Source organism: Hyperolius riggenbachi, chromosome 10 (assembly GCF_040937935.1).
Source record: "Hyperolius riggenbachi isolate aHypRig1 chromosome 10, aHypRig1.pri, whole genome shotgun sequence".
NCBI classification, from domain to species: Eukaryota; Metazoa; Chordata; class Amphibia; order Anura; family Hyperoliidae; genus Hyperolius; species Hyperolius riggenbachi.
The window spans coordinates 286,317,826-286,335,451 of NC_090655.1; the positions used below are offsets into that span (position 1 = coordinate 286,317,826).

General features: G+C 47.1%; 1 pseudogene; it reads left to right on the forward strand.

Annotated features, from left to right (window-relative positions):
- The window catches only part of LOC137537276 (zinc finger protein 850-like), a 90,487-nt pseudogene that overhangs the window by 51,831 nt on the left and 21,030 nt on the right, over nucleotides 1-17,626 (forward strand).

Here is a 17,626-nt window from a genome sequence, read left to right on the forward strand (position 1 = left end):
TGGGCAGAGCAGAGGTCGGGGTGGACATACTTGTTATATATTGGGCAGAGCAGAGGTCGGGGTGGACATACTTGTTATATATTGGGCGGAGCAGAGGTCGGGGTGGACATACTTGTTATATATTGGGCGGAGCAGAGGTCGGGGTGGACATACTTGTTATATATTGGGCAGAGCAGAGGTCGGGGTTGGCATACTTGTTATATATTGGGCAGAGCAGAGGTCGGGTTGGGCATACTTGTTATATATTGGGCAGAGCAGAGGTCGGGGTGGACATACTTGTTATATATTGGGCAGAGCAGAGGTCGGGGTGGACATGCTTGTTATATATTGGGCAGAGCAGAGGTCGGGGTGGACATACTTGTTATATATTGGGCAGAGCAGAGGTCGGGGTGGTCATACTTGTTATATATTGGGCAGAGCAGAGGTCGGGGTGGACATACTTGTTATATATTGGGCAGAGCCGAGGTCGGGGTGGGCATACTTATTATATATTGGGCAGAGCAGAGGTCGGGGTGGACATACTTGTTATATATTGGGCAGAGCAGAGGTCGGGGTGGTCATACTTGTTATATATTGGGCAGAGCAGAGGTCGGGGTGGACATACTTGTTATATATTGGGCAGAGCAGAGGTCGGGGTGGACATACTTGTTATATATTGGGCAGAGCAGAGGTCGGGGTGGACATACTTGTTATATATTGGGCAGAGCAGAGGTCGGGGTGGACATACTTGTTATATATTGGGCAGAGCAGAGGTCGGGGTGGGCGTACTTGTTATATATTGGGCAGAGCAGAGGTCGGGGTTGACATACTTGTTATATATTGGGCAGAGGTCGGGGTGGACATACTTGTCATATATTGGGCAGAGCAGAGGTCGGGGTAGACATACGTGTTATATATTGGGCAGAGCACAGGTCGGGGTGGTCATACTTGTTATATATTGGGCAGGGCAGAGGTCGGGGTGGACATACTTGTTATATATTGGGCAGAGCAGAGGTCGGGGTGGACATACGTGTTATATATTGGGCAGATCAGAGGTCGGGGTGGACATACTTGTTATATATTGGGCAGGGCAGAGGTCGGGGTAGACATACTTGTTATATATTGGGCAGGGCAGAGGTCGGGGTGGACATACTTGTTATATATTGGGCAGGGCAGAGGTCGGGGTGGACATACTTGTTATATATTGGGCAGAGCAGAGGTCAGGGTGGACATACTTGTTATATATTGGGCAGAGCAGAGGTCAGGGTGGAAATACTTGTTATATATTGGGCAGGGCAGAGGTCGGGGTGGACATACTTGTTATATATTGGGCAGAGCAAAGGTCGGGGTGGACATACTTGTTATATATTGGGCAGAGGTCGGGGTGGACATACTTGTTATATATTGGGCAGGGCAGAGGTCGGGGTGGACATACTTGTTATATATTGGGCAGGGCAGAGGTCAGGGTGGACATACTTGATATATATCGGGCAGAGCAGAGGTCGGGGTGGACATACTTGTTATATATTGGGCAGGGCAGAGGTCGGGGTGGACATACTTGTTATATATTGGGCAGGGCAGAGGTCAGGGTGGACATACTTGATATATATCGGGCAGAGCAGAGGTCGGGGTGGACATACTTGTTATATATTGGGCAGAGCAGAGGTCGGGGTGGACATACTTGTTATATATTGGGCAGAGCAGAGGTCGGGGTGGACATACTTGTTATATATTGGGCAGAGCAGAGGTCGGGGTGGACATACTTGTTATATATTGGGCAGAGCAGAGGTCGGGGTGGACATACTTGTTATATATTGGGCAGAGCAGAGGTCGGGGTGGACATACTTGTTATATATTGGGCAGAGCAGAGGTCGGGGTGGACATACTTGTTATATATTGGGCAGAGCAGAGGTCGGGGTGGACATACTTGTTATATATTGGGCAGAGCAGAGGTCGGGTGGACATACTTGTTATATATTGGGCAGAGCAGAGGTCGGGGTGGACATACTTGTTATATATTGGGCAGAGCAGAGGTCGGGGTGGACATACTTGTTATATGTTGGGCAGAGCAGAGGTCGGGGTGGACATACTTGTTATATATTGGGCAGAGCAGAGGTCGGGGTGGACATACTTGTTATATATTGGGCAGAGGTCGGGGTGGACATACTTGTTATATATTGGGCAGGGCAGAGGTCGGGGTGGACATACTTGTTATATATTGGGCAGAGCAGAGGTCGGGGTGGACATACTTGTTATATATTGGGCAGAGCAGAGGTCGGGGTGGACATACTTGTTATATATTGGGCGGAGCAGAGGTCGGGGTGGACATACTTGTTATATATTGGGCAGAGGTCGGGGTGGACATACTTGTTATATATTGGGCAGGGCAGAGGTCGGGGTGGACATACTTGTTATATATTGGGCAGAGCAGAGGTCGGGGTGGACATACTTGTTATATATTGGGCAGAGCAGAGGTCGGGGTGGACATACTTGTTATATATTGGGCAGAGCAGAGGTCGGGGTGGACATATTTGTTATCTATTGATTTTTATTGAAAAAATATATACAAAATATACAATACAATAAATAATAATGATATTCGTGATCAAAACGATCACAAAAGCAAAACATACATAATCGATATATACATTGTATATCCTATACATAATGTATTAGCAACAATACTATTTACACAAGCTGATAAATTATCCATATCATTAACTTGTATCAAGCAAAACAAAGGATTATAAATCCCTGAGCGGAAGAATACTCATTCAATCTACATTCAAAACCAGGCAGGACAACAGGAAACATGAATCCATCACCTACACCCAACAAGTGACAATCACCAGAAACAACAACCACTCATTCTGCCATTTATGCAGGAGGGGTAAACAAAGACAAAAATATCAAAATCAACACAGGACAAACAAGGACACCCATAAGTTAGTTGGAGGGATAACTCCACTAATTATGTCTGCGGCCAATCATCAAAAAAGGTATGAAAAAAACCCCCAAAAAAACTGAAAAGGGTGATAAGAAACAGAAAGCTCACCCAGAAGAGACGGAAATGGGCTAAGGAGGCCTGATGTTCTGCCACGCAAGGACCCAGGCACCTCTGCCCAAACTACGCCTCTCCGAGTCCCGGATCCTAGATACCTCACCCAGAATATTGCCTACCACCACCTGAACAGGAATGGTTTTATGCCTAAGTGGTACCTGACACCGTGCCAACCATGTGTGCTGCCTAACAACTAAGCTGACTAAGTATAAGGTGCATAAATCAAAACCCTGGTGGTGTCTGAATGCTCCATACGCCCACTCTGCGTAACTTAGACGCTCCAGAAAGGGAATACCTAGGCTTCCTCCCACCTGTTTATACACTTCAACGTTAAAAGGACAATGAAGTAGAAAGTGGTCCATGGATTCCTCAACACCACCACACTCCTCACGAGGACATCCACGTGCCTCCACCTTTCAAGCACTTAACATTACTTCTAACGTAAAGCTTGCCATGAAAAGAGAGCCAAGCAATATCCCACAATTTATTTGGAATCCGCTGTGAATTAAGAAGTCGCAAACCCTCCTCCATGAAAGTATGAGTCTACCACCCGGCTCGTAAGGACACGCCTCTCGACCGATTTGATATCCTCCACAGTCAATCCCCACTGCCTTTATTTTCTCAAGCACATAACAACATAGGTCGGAAGATAGTCACGACGTGACGCCAGTCTCTTCACTGAACCACCACTTTCCCAACTCTTGAGGTAAGTCCCAAACCAGGTCCGAAAGATGCCTACCCAGTCAGGTGGGTTCTCTGCAAACATATTACCAAGATTGTGTTTAATAAAAATCAGAGTAAAGAAAACAATTGGGTTGACCATGTCTATGCCACCCTCCCGCCTGGCTCTGTAGGTGATGCTTCTACGCATGATGTTTAATCTATTTCCCCAGAGCATCTGGAAAAACAGATCACAGATCCTTGCATACAGAGATTGAGGCAAAACTGCAACATAGCTGACATATAAGAGGATTGGAACCAGATGGCTCTTGATCAGGTCCACCCTTTCCCTAAAGGTCAATTTCCAACCTTTCCATCGTGCTACTTTGGTGCTGACATCATTCAGCCTACTAACCCAATTTTGATGACCATAGTCACCAGGTCCAAATTCGATGCCAAGAATCTTGATTTTCGGGCACAGGAAAGGAGCCAGGAAGTACAAAGCTCTCTCTATCATTCCCCATCCAGAAAATTTCACATTTCTCTGAATTGACTTGTGAGCCTGATGCTTCTGAGTACCTGGCAATCTCCGAGACTACCACCTCTGCTTCCTCTGCCTTAGAGATCACCACAGTCACATCATCAGCATAGGCCACAACCCTGAAGGGTGAGACACCAGGGATGTCCACAGGAACTCCACTGAGCGCACTGCTCTCCAACCTTCTCACGAAAGGATCGATCGCAAATACGTACAGGAGGGAGCTCAGCGGACAACCCTGACGCACACCAGAACTTACTTCAAAAGGTCTGCCAACCCAGACATTAATGAGCATGAAACTCTCTGCCCCTTTGTACAAAGTACGAAGCCAGTCAACAAAACCTCCCTGTAGGCCGTACACACAAAGTAGCCTCCATAGGTACCCATGGTTGACCCGATTAAAGGCTTTAGACATCCAGTGCCAGCAAATACTTTCCCCCGCCCTCAGCCCTGCAACATTCCAGGACTTCCTGGACAGCCAAAAGTGCTGAGAAAGTATTTTTTCCTGAAATCAAGCAGTACTGGTGGCGAGAAAGCACACATCGCCTGAGACAATCGCCAGAACAAAGTTTTCGCCAGAATCTTCCTGTCGATGTTGAGAAGACTGATGGGGCGCCAGTTCTCAATCATCTCAGGATCTTTGCCTTTTGACAAAAGAATCACCGCTGACTGTCTCATGGATGGTGGTAACTCACCCTGAGCAAGACATTGATTAAAGAGCTCTGCCAATTGTGGTGCCAGAAATGACTTGAAAGCCTTGTAAAACTCGGCCATCAACCCATCTGGACCAGGTGTCTTTTTGGGTGTGAGACTATCAATAGCTCTCACTACTTCTTCCGTGGTGATCTCTTCTGCCAGACATATGTCAGAAGCATCTGCATCACCCAGACCTGGAGTTGAGACCAAAAAGCTTTCCATCTTTGCTTGGTCAATTGGCTTTTCCCCAAGCAGATCAACATAAAAACTTCTAGCGACGGATAGGATTCCAAGCCTGGACTTTGCCACCGAACCCGATCCATCCCTGAGACCACTGACCGTTTTAAGGGCTGCACCTTGTCTGCAATTCAGATAGGGATCAGGCGAGTGGTATTTGCCATAATCCCTCTCCAAACACAGAGAAGACAGACGGTCATACTGTTGCTGCCTAAGTTGAGCCTTGACCTCGGGGATTTCCCCATGATCTCCACTTTCCGAAACAAGAACTTCAAGCCTTTTCCTCAATTGTTGGTAAGCAACATATTTACCAATTTGTCTTTTTCTGGCTAGGTTCTTGAAAAGAGCAACAACACGTCTTTTGACTACCTCCCACCACTCCGACCTGTTGTCAAAGCAGTCCAGTATGGTAATCCTGTGCCTGAAAAAATTCCTCAACAGATTGTCTTACACTCTCTTCCAGTAGCATAGACAAATTTAGTCTCCAGATACCCCTACCTCTGGGAGCAGCATCTGAAACATTCAGGTCCACCGATAGAATACAGTGATCCGAGAATTCCACTGCCTGTACCCTAGGGGCCGTGGCAGTGAAACGCTCTGTAACAAAAAACCTGTCTATTCTACTCTGACTATCTAATCTACGAAAGGTGTACCCAGTGAGGTCTGGTGAATGTCGAACGTGAACATCCACCAGACCAGCCTCACTAACTATCCTATTGAGAAATTTGCTGTCAGAGCCCAGCTGAGTGTTGGTACCACTCCTGTCCATAACCCTAACAATGGTGTTGAAATCACCACCAAACACTACCGGCTGGGTCGTAAAAAGGAAAGGCCTGATCGCTGTAAAGAGGCACTTCCTCTCCCAGGCCGACTGGGGTGCATAGATATTAATTAATCTGAGGTCTTGCCCCCTCACAGCGACGTCTAGGACCAGACATCTCCCCATCTCCACCTCAACCACTCGCCGGCAAGTTACCATACCAGTAAAAAGCACCGCCACACCACTGTAAGGCTCAGCCGCAAGAGACCAAAAACTCGGACCGGACCTCCAGTCCCTCTTGGCCAGATGGATATCAGCCAAAGAGGTGAGCCTAGTCTCCTGCAAAAACAAAATGTCAGCATCAAACTCACTGAGAAAAGATAAGGCTAGTTTACAAGCTCTTACTGATTTTATACTGGCAACATTAACCACTTCCCAACTGAGGGGTTTTACCCCTTGACCAGAGTAATTTTCACCTTTCAGCGCTCCTTCCATTCATTCGTCTATAACTTTATTATTACTTATCACAATGAAATGAACTATATCTTGTTTTTTTCACCACCAATTACGCTTTCTTTAGGTGGGACATTATGCCAAGAATTATTTTATTCTAAATGTGTTTTAATGGGAAAATAAGAAAAAATTTTGGGGAAAAAACATTATTTTTCAGTTTTCGGCCATTATCGTTTTTAAATAATGCATGCTACTGTAATTAAAACCCATGAAATGTATTTGCCCATTTGTCCCGGTTATTACACCATTTAAATTATGTCCCTATCACAATGTTTGGCACCAATATTTTATTTGGAAATAAAGGTGCATTTTTTCAGTTTTGTGTCCATCCCTAATTACAAGCCCATAGTTTATAAAGTAAGTGTTATACCCTCTTGACATAAATATTTAAAGAGTTCAGTCCCTAAGGTAACTATTTATGTATTTTTTTTAATTGTATTTTTTTTTTACAGTGTGGGAGGTAATGAGTTAATTTATAATGTAAAACTATATATTTGTATATGAAAAATGCTTTTGGGTGTAGTTTTACTATTTGGCCACAAGATGGCCACAGTAATTTTTTGTGAATGCATCCTGTAAGCGTCAGAAGTACGCTTACCGGATGATCAATGAGGCTGGGAAACTTTTTTTTTTCACAACGATCGTGCTGCTTCTCATAGAAGCAGACGATCATTGCTGGGGGGCTTAGATCAACAAACAGGAAAGGTTTTTCCCGTTCATTGATCTCCGGGCGAGCAGGCGGCGGCGTGCACGAGCGCGGGAGCACGCACGGGAGTGCGGGTAGCGGCAAAGGTGCGTATATCTACGCCCCTGGTGGGGAAAGGTTGTGCAAAGGGGTGTAGATATACGCACCACTGGTTGTAAAGTGGTTAATGGTTGCCAGTTTCAATGGTGGGGAAACAGCCATTTGAGTGTTTAAGGTAGAATCCCTCCAACTTACTTCTCTAAGGACAAAAAAAAATAGAAAAACATAAGACAGAGACAACATTAGGATGTATTCTTCTGCCCAGAATCTGTTGTGTCCATACCCTCCTCAGATGTGGCCAGTATAAAATCAGTAAGAGCTTGTAAGTTAGCCTTATTTTTATTCAGCCGTTTTGATGCTGACATTTTGTTTTTGCAAGAGACTAGGCTCACCTCTTTGGCTGATATCCATCTGGCCAAGAGGGACTGGAGATCTGGTCCGAGTTATTGGTCTCTTGCGGCTGAGCCCTACAGTGGTGTGGCGGTGCTTTTTAGAACTGGTTTAGTAACTTGCCGGCGAGTGTTTGAGATAGAAATGGGGAGATGTCTGGTCCTAGACGTTGTTGTGAAGGTGCAGGACCTCAGGCTAATTAACATCTATGGCCCCCAGTCCAAATAGGAGAGGAAATGCCTTTTTACAGCGATCAGGCCTTTCCTTTTTACAACCCGGCATGTAGTATTCGGTGGTGATTTTAACACCATTGTCAGGTCAATGGACAGGAGAGGTGCCAATACTCGGCTGGGTTGCGATAGTATTTTATTAAATAGGATAGTTAGTGAGGCTGGTTTGGTGGATGTTCACAATCGACATTCACCAAACCTCACTAGGTTCACTTTTTCTCGAGCTACTAGTCAGAGTAGAATAGACAGGTTTGTTGTTACAGAGAGTCTTGCTACCTCGTCCCCTAGGGTACAGGCGGTAGAATTCTCTGATCACTGTATTCTATCGGTGGACTTGAATGTTTCGGATTCTCCTCCCAGGGGTAGGGGTATCTGGAGACTTAATTCAACTGTATTGCTGGAAGAGAGTATAAGACAATCTGTTGAGAATTTTTTTCAGGGGCAGATTACCATCCTGGACTGCTTTGGCAACAGGTCAGAGTGGTGGGAGGTAGTCAAAAAGCGGGTTGTTGGACTTTTCAAGGGCCTAGCCAAGAAAAAACACATTGGTAAATACAGTGGGTTGCAAAAGTATTCGGCCCCCTTGAAGTTTTCCACATTTTGTCATATTACTGCCACAAACATGAATCAATTTTATTGGAATTCCACGTGAAAGACCAACACAAAGTGGTGTACACATGAGAAGTGGAACGAAAATCATACATGATTCCAAACATTTTTTACAAATAAATAACTGCAAAGTGGTGTGTGCATAATTATTCGTCCCCCTTTGATCTGAGTGCAGTCAGTTGCCTATAGACATTGCCTGATGAGTGATAATGACTAAATAGAGTGCACCTGTGTGTAATCTAATGTCAGTACAAATACAGCTGCTCTGTGAGGGCCTCAGAGGTTGTCTAAGAGAATATTGTGAGCAACCAAACCATGAAGTCCAAAGAACACACCAGACAGGTCAGGGATCAAGTTATTGAGATTTTTAAAGCAGGCTTAGGCTACAAAAAGATTTCCAAAGCCTTGAACATCCCACAGAGCACTGTTCAAGCAATCATTCAGAAATGGGAGGAGTATGGCACAACTGTAAACCTACCAAGACAAGGCCATCCACCTAAACTCACAGGCCGAACAAGGAGAGCGCTGATCAGAAATGCAGTCAAGAGGCCCATGGTGACTCTGGACGAGCTGCAGAGATCTACAGCTCAGGTGGGGGAATCTGTCCATAGGACAACTATTAGTCATGCACTGTACAAAGTTGGCCTTTATGGAAGAGTGGCAAGAAGAAAGGCATTGTTAACAGAAAGCATAAGAAGTCCCGTTTGCAGTTTGCCACAAGCCATGTGGGGGACACAGTAACCATGTGGAAGAAGGTGGTCTGGTCAGATGAGACCAAAATGAAACTTTTTGGCCAAAATGCAAAACGCTATGTGTGGCAGAAAACTAACACTGCACATCACTCTGAACACACCATCCCTGCTGTCAAATATGGTGGTGGCAGCATCATGCTCGGGGGGTGCTTCTCTTCAGCAGGGACAGGGAAGCTGGCCAGAGTTGATGGGAAGATGGATGGAGCCAAATACAGGGCAAACTTGGAAGAAAACCTCTTGGAGACTGCAAAAGACTTGAGACTGGGGCGGAGGTTCACCTTCCAGCAGGACAATGACCCTACACATAAAGCCAGGGCAACAATGAAATGGTTTAAAACAAAATCTATCTATGTGTTAGAATGGCCCAGTCAAAGTCCAGATCTAAATCCAATCGAGAATCTGTGGCAAGATCTGAAAAACTGCTGTTCACAAACGCTGTCCATCTAATCTGACTGAGCTGGAGCTGTTTTGCAAAGAACAATGGGCAAGGATTTCAGTCTCTAGATTTGCAAAGCTGGTAGAGACATACCCTCAAAGTAATTGACTCAGGGGGCTGAATCATTACGCACACCCCACTTTGCAGTTATTGATTTGTAAAAAATGTTTGGAATCATGTATGATTTTCGTTCCACTTCTCACGTGTACACCACTTTGTATTGGTCTTTCACGTGGAATTCCAATAAAATTGATTCATGTTTGTGGCAGTAATATGACAAAATGTGGAATACTTCAAGGGGGCCGAATACTTTTGCAAACCACTGTATGTCTGTAGTCTATGTATGTATCATAGTCTGGGGGCAATTTAGGGGGGAGACAGTTAAATTGTTGTTTTTGGTGTGTGGGAGGAAACCGGAGTGCATGGAGGAAACCCAGGCAGACATGGGGAGAACATACAAACTCCATGCAGATCGTGCCTTGGCTGGGATTGGGGACCCAGTGATGCAAGGCGAGACAGCTAACCACTGTGCCACCATGCTGCCTTATATATCGGTACTGATGAAAACCCACAGCATGGCCACTAAATTGGATTTTTTGATTAATGTGCAGGTTTAGCACTGCTGTCTTTGTCTAAGTAACTTTAATGCTGCCACTCCCCACCCACAAAGGAGAAATCATTTATGAACATCCCTCAGAGGTTTGATTTAAATATTTTTATAAATGAGTTTTCCTGTAATACTGGGGCTCCATCTGCTACCTACACTGGGGGGAGGGGGGACTACACAACCGGAGGGGGGCACTTTGAACTCTCCACCTCTAGTGCTGGGAAACCTTTTCCCGGCCCTTACACAGCTGACTGGGGAGGTGAGGAGGATTCTGGGAAATCATGTGACATTATTGTTGGTCTTTCTATACAGAGTTTTCCTCCAGTGAAGTCTGGTGATCACGTGACCATCACTGTGCCCCCACCTCACTCTGGGAGACACAATAAGGAGAAGATTCTGGAAGTCACCAGGAAGATGATGGAGCTGCTGATAGGAGAGGTGAGCGGTGCTGGGAATTATGGGATATTATGCAGTAAAAGCAAGGGGTGTGTCTGGGTGGTGACTGTATCATTGTTTGTGTCAGGTTCCTGAAAGGTGTCAGGATGTTGCTTCCTGTTCCTCCATGGAGGGGTGCCAGTATATAGGACACCAGGACCTCTACAAGGACACCATGATGGAGAATATGCCTCCCTTCACATCAACCGGTAAGAGGAGACTTACATGTTTTGTAAAGAAGAGTGCAGACCCAACCCCCCCCCCCCCCCCCCCCCCCCATCATCTAATAAACACTTAGAGACAATGTATTCAGTCAGTGTGTGTGTGTTTCCTACAGATGTATCCAGTAACAGAAACCCACCAGAGAGATGTACAGGTCCTCTTTATCCCCAGGATTGTCCACCTAGATCCCCCATCATCTGATAATCACATAGAGACAATGTATTCAGTCAGTGTGTGTGTTTCCTGCAGATGTATCCAGTAACAGAATCCCACCAGAGAGATGTACAGGTCCTCTTTATTCCCAGGATTGTCCACACAAAGACCCCGCCATCCCCCGGCATTATCAGGTAGGTGGGGCTGAGGGTCCCCAGAGACTCCAAACCATGATACATTCTTTTCTCGTGAGTATGCTGTTATCTGTGTTTTACATTGTACATTATCTCTCACTTTGTGCACTTAGGAGGGAGAACTTATACAAGGAAATAATGTGGTGAAAGAGGAAGAAGAAGAGACGTATGTGAGGAGTGATCAGCAGTGTATGGAGGAGGGTGACATGATGAGGACAAGTAAAGAGGAAGAAGAAGAGACGTATGTGAGGAGTGATCAGCAGTCTATGGAGGAGGGTGACATGATGAGGACAAGTAAAGAGGAACAAGAGAAGAAGTATGTGAGGAGTGATCAGCAGTGTATGGAGGAGGGTGACATGATGAGGACAAGTAAAGAGGAAGAAGAGGCATATGTGAGGAGTGATCAGCAGACTATGGAGGAGGGTGACATGATGATGACATGTAAAGAGGAGGAAGAAGTGACATATGTGAGGAGTGATCAGCAGTCTATGGAGGAGGGAGACATGATGAGGACATGTAAAGAGGAAGAAGAAGAGACGTATGTGAGGAGTGATCAGCAGTCTATGGAGGAGGGTGACATGATGAGGACAAGTAAAGAGGAAGAAGAAGAAACATATGTGAGGAGTGATCAGCAGTCTGTGGAGGAGGGTGACATGATGAGGACAAGTAAAGAGGAACAAGAGAAGACGTATGTGAGGAGTGATCAGCAGTGTATGGAGGAGGGTGACATGATGAGGACAAGTAAAGAGGAAGAAAAAGAGACATATGTGAGGAGTGATCAGCAGTCTATGGAGGAGGGTGACATGATGAGGACATGTAAAGAGGAAGAAGAAGAGACGTATGTGAGGAGTGATCAGCAGTCTATGGAGGAGGGTGACATGATGAGGACATGTAAAGAGGAAGAAGAAGAGACGTATGTGAGGAGTGATCAGCAGTGTATGGAGGAGGGAGACATGATGAGGACAAGTAAAGAGGAGGAAGAAGAGACGTATGTGAGGAGTGATCAGCAGTCTGTGGAGGAGGGTGACATGATGAGGACAAGTAAAGAGGAAGAAGAAGAAACATATGTGAGGAGTGATCAGCAGTCTGTGGAGGAGGGTGACATGATGAGGACAAGTAAAGAGGAAGAAGAAGAAACATATGTGAGGAGTGATCAGCAGTCTGTGGAGGAGGGTGACATGATGAGGACAAGTAAAGAGGAAGAAGAAGAGACATATGTGAGGAGTGATCAGCAGTGTATGGAGGAGGAAGACATGATGAGGACATGTAAAGAGGAAGAAGAAGAGACGTATGTGAGGAGTGATCAGCAGTCTATGGAGAAGGGTGACATGATGAGGACAAGTAAAGAGGAAGAAGAAGAGACGTATGTGAGGAGTGATCAGCAGTCTATGGAGAAGGGTGACATGATGAGGACAAGTAAAGAGGAGGACAATGTTACAGAGGGCAGAACAGGTGAGTAATCAGCAGTAATATAGAATAAATGTGTATATGTATTGCTGTGATGTCACTGCTCACAGACTGGCCATATTAGGGGTTATGCTATGTGCTCATGTTAGATTTTGCCATCTATAACTACCATTCATGACAGTATTGGGTGACCGCTTACTAACAATAGCAGTACAGACACCCTGGGGAAGGGAAAGGTCTCTTTATTCTCTCACACTGGGCTGCCCTCCTTTCCTCTGACACTTTAGCAGGGGCCGCTTGCTGGTGTCAGCAGCACTGATTACCTAATAGTGTTACATTTCTGCTAATTTAGTTCCAGCGCTGATGCCCTCATGTCATTGTTCAGCCACCTTAGTGTGATCCCTGGTTGCTTAGATCTATGGGGAATTGCCTGCGTCTCAGCTCTTCCTGTGTCTGACACAGCTGAGGCGCACAGCCTTACACCCAGAGGCGGAGTATGGTGACATCATCTGTAGGTGAGTATGCAGCGCTGGGTTTACACACCCACAAGTATGGCTATAAAGCAATGCAGCCTCGGAAGAAGCGGCCACCAGTGTGAAATGGCTGACAGGCTTGCTTTAGTGCCCTGCACCCACTGCCTGACTCCTCCCATCACCTCAGTATGTCAGGCTTGCTTTAGTGCCCTGCTCCCACTGCCTGACTCCTCCCATCACCTTGGTATGTCAGGCTTCCTTTAGTGCCCTACACCCACTGCCTGACTCCTCCCATCACCTCAGTATGACAGGCTTGCTTTAGTGCCCTTCACCCACTGCCTGACTCCTCCCATCACCTCAGTATGACAGGCTTGCTTTAGTGCCCTGCACCCACTGCCTGACTCCTCCCATCACCTCAGTATGTCAGGCTTGCTTTACTACCCTGCACCCACTGCCTGACTCCTCCTATCACCTCAGTATGTCAGGCTTGCTTTACTACCCTGCACCCACTGCCTGACTCCTCCCATCACCTCGGTATGTCAGGCTTGCTTTACTACCCTGCACCCACTGCCTGACTCCTCCCATCACCTCAGTATGTCAGGCTTGCTTTACTACACTGCCCCCACTGCCTGACTCCTCACATTACCTCAGTATGTCAGGCTTGCTTTACTACCCTGCACCCACTGCCTGACTCCTCCCATCACCTCAGTATGTCAGGATTGCTCTAGTGCCCTGCTCCCACTGCCTGACTCCTCCCATCACCTCAGTATGTCAGGCTTTCTTTAGTGCCCTGCACCCACTGCCTGACTCCTCCCATCACCTCAGTATGTCAGGCTTGCTTTACTACCCTGCACCCATTGCCTGACTCCTCCAATCACCTCAGTATGTCAGGCTTGCTTTAGTGCCCTGCACCCACTGCCTGACTCCTCCCATCACCTCAGTATGTCAGGCTTGCTTTACTACCCTGCACCCACTGCCTGACTCCTCCCATCACCTCAGTATGTCAGGCTTGCTTTACTACCCTGCACCCATTGCCTGACTCCTCCAATCACCTCAGTATGTCAGGCTTGCTTTAGTGCCCTGCACCCACTGCCTGACTCCTCCCATCACCTCAGTATGTCAGGCTTGTTTTACTTCCCTGCACCCACTGCCTGACTCCTCCCATCACCTCAGTATGTCAGGCTTGCTTTAGTGCCCTGCACCCACTGCCTGACTCCTCCCATCACCTGGGTGTATAAGGCTCTGTTCTCACTAAGCCTGCAACCAGCAAATGGACATGTCAACAGATCCCGTGCTAAGCATATTCTGACTAGTGATATCCTGCAGTTCACATCAGTGGACAGTTCACAGCAAACATTAGCCATTGGTATTTACCGCAAAGCTTATGCTAAGTTCACGTTCGCCCCATACTTTAGCATGGTGCCATATTTTGACCCTTCAACCTCAGGTCTGGTAAAAGCGAAAATGTATACATGAAAAAAGGCGCCTGGAAAAAGGGCGCAGGGGATCGCTGCTAGTAGAATATCACTAAAATTAGCAATATTCTACTACTGGATTTTTATAGTAAAATATCGGTAGTATTTCCTGTACTGTAATATTTACTATGGCTAAACTGAGCCCTACTCTCACACAGATCCCTCCCCTGGTGGTGCCTGCTTCGCTTTTTTCCTGCATCAAGTCAGGACAGCCAATTAAGCATTTTTACCATATGGGCCACACATGCCTGTAAAACAAACAAATCTAGCAGTCATGTTACAGTCAGACTAGAGTCAGTGTAGGTGGAGCTGTGCTGCTGATTGAGGGACAGAGAGATAGCTTGCTGACAGTGTTCTGTGTTATTCAGTGCTGTGTAGCTGTGTGCCTGGAGTCAGTGTAGGGAGAGCTGTGCTGCTGATTGAGGGGCAGAGAGATAGCTTGCTGACAGTATTCTGTGTTATTCAGTGCTGTGTAGCTGTGTGCCTGGAGTCAGTGTAGGTGGAGCTGTGCTGCTGATTGAGGGACAGAGAGAGAGCTTGCTGACAGTGTTCTGTGTTATTCAGTGCTGTGTAGCTGTGTGCCTGGAGTCAGTGTAGGGAGAGCTGTGCTGCTGATTGAGGGGCAGAGAAATAGCTTGCTGACAGTGTTCTGTGTTATTCAGTGCTGTGTAGCTGTGTGCCTGGAGTCAGTGTAGGGGAGCTGTGATGTTGAATGAGGGACAGAGACATAGCTTGCTGACAGTATTCTGTGTTATTCAGTGCTGTGTAACTGTGTGCGTTCAGTCAGTGTAGGGAGAGCTGTGCTGCTGAGTGAGGGACAGAGAGATAGCTTGCGGACAGTGTTCTGTGTTATTCAGTGCTGTGTAGCTGTGTGCCTGGAGTCAGTGTAGGGGAGCTGTGATGTTGAATGAGGGACAGAGACATAGCTTGCTGACAGTATTCTGTGTTATTCAGTGCTGTGTAGCTGTGTGCCTGGAGTCAGTGTAGGTGGAGCTGTGCTGCTGATTGAGGGACAGAGAGAGAGCTTGCTGACAGTGTTCTGTGTTATTCAGTGCTGTGTAGCTGTGTGCCTGGAGTCAGTGTAGGGAGAGCTGTGCTGCTGATTGAGGGGCAGAGAGATAGCTTGCTGACAGTGTTCTGTGTTATTCAGTGCTGTGTAGCTGTGTGCCTGGAGTCAGTGTAGGGGGAGCTGTGCTGCTGATTGACGGACAGAGATAGCTTGCGGACAGTGTTCTGTGTTGTTCAGTGCTGTGCAGCTGTGTGCCTGGAGTCAGTGTAGGGAGAGCTGTGCTGCTGATTGAGGGACAGATAGATAGTTTGCTGACAGTGTTCTCTGTTATTCAGTGCTGTGTACCTTCAGTTAGTGTAGGGGGAGCTGTGCTGCTGATTGAGGGACAGAGAGATAGCTTGCTGACAGTGTTCTGTGTTATTCAGTGCTGTGTAGCTGTGTGCCTGGGGTCAGTGTATGGAGAGCAGTGCTGCTGATTGGGGGACAGAGAGATAGCTTGCTGACAGTGTTCTCTGTTATTCAGTGCTGTGTAGCTGTGTGCCTGGAGTCAGTGTAGGGAGAGCTGTGCTGCTGAGTGAGGGACAGAGACATAGCTTGCTGACAGTGTTCTGTGTTATTTAGTGCTGTGTAGCTGTGTGCCTGGAGTCAGTGTAGGGGGAGCTGTGCTGCTGATTGAGGGACAAAGAGATAGCTTGCTGACAGTGTTCTGTGTTATTCAGTGCTGTGTAGCTGTGTGCCTGGAGTCAGTGTAGGGAGAGCTGTGCTGCTGAGTGAGGGACAGAGAGATAGTTTGCGGACAGTGTTCTGTGTTGTTCAGTGCTGTGTAGCTGTGTGCCTGGAGTCAGTGTAGGGAGAGCTGTGCTGCAGATTGAGGGACAGAGAGATAGCTTGCTGACAGTGTTCTGTGTTATTCAGTGCTGTGTAGCTGTGTGCCTGGAGTCAGTGTAGGGAGAGCTGTGCTGCTGAGTGAGGGACAGAGAGATAGCTTGCGGACTGTGTTCTGTTATTCAGTGCTGTGTGCCTTCAGTCAGTGTAGGGAGATCTGTGCTGCAGATTGAGAGACAGAGAGATGGCTTGCTGACAGTGTTCTGTGTTATTCAGTGCTGTGTAGCTGTGTGCCTTCAGTCAGTGTAGGGAGAGCTGTGCTGCTGATTGAGGGACAGAGAGATAGCTTGCTGACAGTGTTCTGTGTTATTCAGTGCTGTGTAGCTGTGTGCCTGGAGTCAGTGTAGGGAGAGCTGTGCTGCTGAGTGAGGGACAGAGAGATAGCTTGCTGACATTGTTCTGTGTTATTCAGTGCTGTGTAGCTGTGTGCCTGGAGTCAGTGTAGTGGGAGCTGTGCTGCTGATTGAGGGACAGAGAGATAGCTTGCTGACAGTGTTCTGTGTTGTTCAGTGCTGTGTAGCTGTGTGCCTGGAGTCAGTGTAGGGAGAGCTGTGCTGCTGACTGAGGGACAGAGAGATAGCTTGCTGACAGTGGTCTGTGTTATTTAGTGCTGTGTAGCTGTGTGCCTTTAGTCAGTGTAGGGAGAGCTGTGCTGCTGATAGAGGGACAGAGAGATAGCTTGCAGACAGTGTTCTGTGTTATTCAGTGCTGTGTAGCTGTGTGCCTGGAGTGAGTGTAGGGAGAGCAGTGCTGCTGATTGAGGGACAGAGAGATAGCTTGCTGACAGTGTTCTGTGTTATTCAGTGCTGTGTAGCTGTGTGCCTGGGGTCAGTGTATGGAGAGCAGTGCTGCTGATTGGGGGACAGAGAGATAGCTTGCTGACAGTGTTCTCTGTTATTCAGTGCTGTGTAGCTGTGTGCCTGGAGTCAGTGTAGGGAGAGCTGTGCTGCTGAGTGAGGGACAGAGACATAGCTTGCTGACAGTGTTCTGTGTTATTTAGTGCTGTGTAGCTGTGTGCCTGGAGTCAGTGTAGGGGGAGCTGTGCTGCTGATTGAGGGACAAAGAGATAGCTTGCTGACAGTGTTCTGTGTTATTCAGTGCTGTGTAGCTGTGTGCCTGGAGTCAGTGTAGGGAGAGCTGTGCTGCTGAGTGAGGGACAG